The sequence below is a fragment of the Amblyomma maculatum genome, chromosome 3, assembly GCF_055883805.1.
Source record: "Amblyomma maculatum isolate TAMU_Amacu chromosome 3, ASM5588380v1, whole genome shotgun sequence".
Classification (NCBI taxonomy): Eukaryota; Metazoa; Arthropoda; class Arachnida; order Ixodida; family Ixodidae; genus Amblyomma; species Amblyomma maculatum.
This window is the reverse complement of record NC_139346.1, coordinates 109,198,389-109,204,556: the sequence shown is the minus strand read 5'-3', so window position 1 is coordinate 109,204,556 and position 6,168 is coordinate 109,198,389.

Below are 6,168 nucleotides of genomic sequence, written 5' to 3'. Positions count from 1 at the left end.
GGTTCACCACAACTTAATTTGATCAACGGCGGCATCATGAGGATCGATCGATGCCGCTGCGTGAAGGGTATCCTTCGAGGTGCATCGACTGCTTTTATCTTGTGTTGAATTCGTCTACAGGAAGCTTGCTGTTAACGGTCGCAAATAATAATAACATTTGGTTGACAGGAAGGGAAAGGCGCAGTATCTGTTACACTGTTTCTTTGGACCCCTGAACCGCACCGTAAGGGAAGGGATGAAAGTGGGAGAGAAGGGTAAAGAAAGAGGAGCCATAGTGGAAGGCTACGAGATAATTTTGACCACCTGGGAATCTTTAACGTGCGCAGACATAGCACAGCACACGGACGCCTCTTCGTTTCGCCTCCATCGAAATAATGGTGTACGTTGATTAAAGCCGGACGCCGCGAGCTGGTGTTGACGATGTGGCATCTGATGATAGAGCAAGAATAAATTCAATAAGAGGGTGCTGTCGTCGTGGTGATATGCCGTGGCCAAGAACTCCCACGTTGCTTTCCTAGACAAGAATGTCTTGCCTGGTGTTCGGGAATGGTTTCTCAGCATTTTCTCCTTTGGTGTAGTCACGTGATGCAGTTTTTTCTTACTATCGGCAATTTTGATGTGCCCTTATGCGATCGATTTTTGCAAACTTGCGGGAAGAGGTGAGTGACCGCACGGAACTCTCATGCAATGGAAGGCCGATGATGGCGGCCAATGAGACAACGGAGCTTGTCGTCGCCTCGAGCGTCCGAGGTTGCTTTCAGGACCGGTACAATTTCTAGTGCTCGTACTGACGCTTAAATCTTCTTCATCGAAGGCCTTTGATGCTGCGAGCTCTTCGAGAAGAGCATTAGAACAAAGCTGTTAGAAAACCCCTCTATTACGTAGATTATATGATCTCACTTTGCTAACAGGCTAGCCGCACCAGGGACGGCTGCAGGAGGGTCAAGTATTCCTTTGGAGAGCGCCGGATGTTCCTGAAGTTAGCATCTCTCCTCAGATGCTATCCGCCCGTCCGGCGCTAGCTTGGGAAGAACCCTCTGCCCCCTAGCCAAACAATTCGGGCTGTTCGTACAAGTAGCGACCGCCACACGTGTTCTAGATGTAAACAACACATGGAACATCCGTGGCGCTTCTTATGTCTGAGTTCTGGTGTGCTTCCGCCGCGCACACTACACGTCCTTCCACTCCATAATTCAGGCTATTAGCGAGACAAAACAGCACGAGCACAACAAAACAAACAAAATAAAATTTCATCTCTATTTCATATACCGCAACCCTCAAGAAAGAAATGAGCGGCGACCACAGGCTAGTGCTGCCCAGAGCTGACTGCACATTTTAAAGTCAGCGAAAATGGTTATTTCTTGCTTCGGCGGTATTATCCACTTTGTCACTGTTTCCATTGAGGAATGTTTGAGCAGTGTGCTTTCACACTGGTTCTTGTTCACACTTCCTTGCGACGATGAACGTGACCGGACATCCCTCTGTGTCCTTAATCGGTGTTGCCAGTGTAATTATGCGCGGAAGCTCAGCTTCGTGCGCTCCGGAGGAGTATTTGAATTCAAAATGCGGCAACAGCGTCTTGAGAGTTGCTCGTAGCAAGTGCACTCTTGCCTTTGCATTTGCCTAGGCATATCGCGCATTAATCCTGCCTTAAACGCACCCTACCCAGTATTTAAATAGACATACTTTGCCTAAGCAAAGGGCAGGTGTCATGTTCAAGACAAGTAATTTCAGAATCAATTATTTACTGTTATTGCGAAATTACTGCGGTGAGGTAAGTTATGTTTTTAAATTGCCTGTAAAAGATGTGTGTGTGTGTGTGTGTGTGTGTGTCTGTGCGCGTGTATGTTGTGTGTGTGTGTGTGTGTGTGTGTGTGTGTGTGTGTGTGTGTGTGTGTGTGTGTGTGTGTGTGTGTGTGTGTGTGAAAAACTTTATTTGGAGGAAGCTTGAGGTCGCCGGGGCAACCTCACGCAAACACTAGGTGGGCTCCTCAATACAGGAGCCCATTGGCGAAAGATGCTATGCACTACTTTGCGAGATGCTATAACAAACATCTTAGTTACCGTTATTCAATTACCACCATATCTGCAATACACATATAATTGATAAAAGTATAGGAAAGCTAAGGATGTGATGCGGCTTTCCTCAGGAGATCAATGCCTTAAATTTGATTGCGTGTTTTAATGCATGGGTGCAAATTGGCAGCGAATGCTCGAATGAGGCCGTGACTGAAGTCTCACTTCGCAGTTGTGACCTTTGTCCACACGCCAGATTGACCGTTCCTGTGGTCCTTCAAGAGGATGGTGTTAAGACATCAGTTGCATAACTGGCATATTTGTTTCTGTTGTTTTTACCTGTGATGGAATGGCGCATATTCATGGTAGGGGTTTGAGCAGACGTGCGTTGACCAGCCAAATATTTCCATTCACTTCTGAGGACGGCTGTCTTGGTCGTTTTCATCAGCACCTTTCCCACACACAATGAGCACGTTTTTGTCTTTGGTGAGGCAATTACACGTCGGGGGATTGGTCAGTAGTAGGTTTAAATCGGAAAATAGGGGTCAGTTTCCATTGGTCTTGGGTAATGTCTCTACATTTCTCAGGTGGGGGTTCGGCATCGTGGTTCGCCAGTCTGTCGAACCAAAGCTTGGACCTGAAATCATTTGGCAGAAATAAAGTAAGCGTGATGAGATGGCATTGCTAGCATTTGAGGATGGAGCCCTGGAACCTAACCCAAAATAACCCAGGACCAGCTAGAGACTGTCACCAGCCACTACTTAGAAATCTCTTAGGTGCGTTCTTTTGGCAGGAAAGGTACATCTGCAAGATTTCAGATCTATAATGTGCGTCTGAGTTGCTTCGATGCACATCATGTGCATCACTGAACAGCTATGTTCCATCGGCTTCTCCCCAGCAAATGAGTGGAAATTTAACGATGCTGGCGGTGGTAATATATCACTCTTCCGATTCAGCAGGGTTGTTGATGGCTCCAGAGTGCCGACAGAACCGATGATTGCAACATTTGTGGGGCTAACTGTCCATCAGAATTAATGTATGACCCATTGTGTACCGCGCAGATATCCTACAGCCTCGCCCTTTGCAATGCAAAAACTGTTGGCGATTTGGACATAGCAGCAAGGCATGCAAATTACCAACACGCTGCAGGCCCTGAAGAGACAACCATTCCTGTGACACGTGTACGTCTGCAGCGGTAATCTGTGCGCGCAGTCATGGAGATCACCCCGCTGATGATGATACCTGCCCAAAAAAGTACAGATGAGCATTATCGATCACAAAAGTAGCTCCAGAGAAGATGCCTATGCGCAGCTAGACCAAAAGCGGCATTCATATGCAGCTGGTGCTATAACACTAGAATCGGATGTGGAAGCAGGTCTAACAAAGTCGGTTGTCTCAGCTGTAGAGAAATCACGTAGGGGTGTTATGGTGAGTATCAAGGCAGAAAGCTGGGTTAGTTGGTGTGCCATCATCAATTTAACGCTCGTCCTGTCTTTTTCTATGTCTGTGCCTTTTACCTGCGCTAGACTTTCTAATTAATAGAGCGTATGCTGATAACGTTTTCTGAGCATGTGACGAAGGCCATTTCAACACAGATTGCGTCTACCAAAATTGCAGCTTTACAATTTTGTTCCCCTGTTACAACTTATTGCCCTGTTTCTACATTTGCTAAGGACTCTGATACTGGGGACTCTACCCAGTTGTCGCCTACTCATTTTGCTTCAATGAATGTGCACAACCAGTGTCCTGTGGATACCCACCTCTAGCGCAGGAGAAGGATACTGGGTCAGAGCCATTTACAGCCTTAGGCGTGGACACAGAAGAGGTGGTTGATTGAATTTCATCTAGAGTTGTATAGGAGGATAGATACACTGGGTTAGTGTTCCTATAGACAATTAAGCAGCCGGCGCGGAATTGACTTGTCACAGCGGATCTTTGAATGCACTGCTCATGGAGTCAAATACGCCACCAAGAGCGTTCTCTACTGCTGCAACAACTGACCTTGTTATGCTTGCCCTAGCATCATTAGGGGTCGTGCGGACAAGGTTTGCGTACGACTAATGTCGCTTGTCAAGTATGGTATAATCATACACGCGGGAGCGCTTGTCGAGCTTAATGATGTTCTCAACACAATAGTTTTGGAGAAGTTGGATCGTCAGCTGTGTGATCGCGGTGGAAAAATCAGCAGCTGATCGCCACAGAAACGCAAATATCTGATGTATGATCTGCGCAAATATGTGGTAGTGAGCATGGCCGACTCACAAGATGTACCGCAGTGTCCAAACCACCAGCAATTCTTGCACTGTAATGGTCAGGGCTGCAGTGGGCGAGCATGGTACACTATCGGCCAAGTTGATTTCACACGGGCATGAGGACCTTGTAAGTGTCGCGATGACTGACTCAGTAGGTGTAACAGACCCAGCCTCTATGGTGCAGCTCTAAACTGACACGATGCCACCAACGGTATCATGGAGGTCTACAAGAATCTCTCCTAGAGTAGCGGAAGAATCACCCACGCGGATATTATTGCTTTTCCGCCGGCAAGCTGCTCAGGAATAAACGCTTTCACCGGCAATGAGAGGGGAAAGAATTACACATCAGTAAGTCTGCAAGGAAATCCAAGACACCTGATTTTGGATAAAAATTAATTCCACTCCTGCCAAATGGTCGCACCTTGGAAATCTTTTCGGCTAGTTGCTGCCTTTAGTTGCTTCTGCATGAGAAAATAATTGTTTATTTTATTTACATCATCACATGCGGGAACCAGCATCACAGGGATAAGCCTGACATCAGTGTTTAGCGGACCTGTGCCCGGGGATCACATATTCATGGTCGTAAGCATAGCCATTAGCCCTACATACAAAAAGGGACGCCTGAGCAAATCCCCCACAAGCGGAACCGCCTCACCAGTTGACGAAAAGCAAGGAGACTCAGATGCTCAGATGTAGGCAGTGGATCAGGCAGGAGTGGATCAGGCAGGCCATGATAATTAGGAACAGAACAGTTCAAAGTGGTGCGGCTATTCTGGCCTTGCTTATCTTTTTTTGAATCAGAAGCAGCGGGACTTCACGTCTGAAAGGGCCCCTCTGCTTCCTAGGAAATGTTTGTCCTTCTCTTCGTCTTCGTTGCTTGCGGCCACGCAGAGAGCCCTGCTGCCCCGAAGTCACTGTTTCGCACCATAATATGGCGAAATGTGCGGCAAGGTTTTCACCCCTTGTCATTTTATCGCAAAATTGCTTGCAGTTTATTACTGAAGCACAGTGGTCTGCTCGTAGGTACGTTTTTTTGTTGTGATACCCCAGTACCATGTATGTATATTAGGTCCCTCACTACCCTAAGCTATCACCGGAGAATGGCTGTGTGGAAACGAATCAGCCATTGGCCGGTAGGTGGTCTGTGATGGCTGCCGGCGAATGGCGGGACCCCCTTAGTAGTTCCCTGACTGCTCATGCAGGGGCATAAAGGGCGGGGTCAGAAGGGCCCTCTGTGCAAAGGTTGGATCCTTTCGCAGAGGGTCAAATGCCTAACGGCGTTTCAGCGCAATTCGCACATTCTTTTTTTTCTTTTCAAATCTCTCCTTGCTAGGCACTTACCAAATGGATGCGTTCCAGGTTATGTGGACATAATGTCGCTGGTCTGCTTTCATGCACTTAGCTTAGTTGTGGCACCTTGGAACCATGCAGGTATATTAGGCCCCTGACTGCGACATGCTATCACCGTGGTGTGGCAGTATGGAAACCTATCAGCCATTGTGCGGTAGATGGTCAGTCATGGCTGCCGGTGGATTGCAGGACCACCTTAGTAGTTTCCAGTCTGCTCACAGAGGGGCACAAATGACGATGTCGTAAGGGCCTTCTGGGCAAATTGTCGATTATTTCGCAGGGGATAAAGTGCCTGTTGATGTTCTAGCGCAATCCATACTTCTTTATAAAGTCTACTGGCGGGAGGCGCCTTCTAGATGGATGCGACCCAGGGTATTTCAATGAAGGAATAAGGCGGGAAGCTGTAACGTAAACTATATTTCCAATATTTCGAAATCGAAATGTAAAGTAAGTTTGCTGACGTAAAAAATGTTTCGAGCTCTATTCAGAACAAAATTCAATTTGCACTAGACTTATGGCGTTAGAGTGGGCACTTTAAGCGACCTAGCAG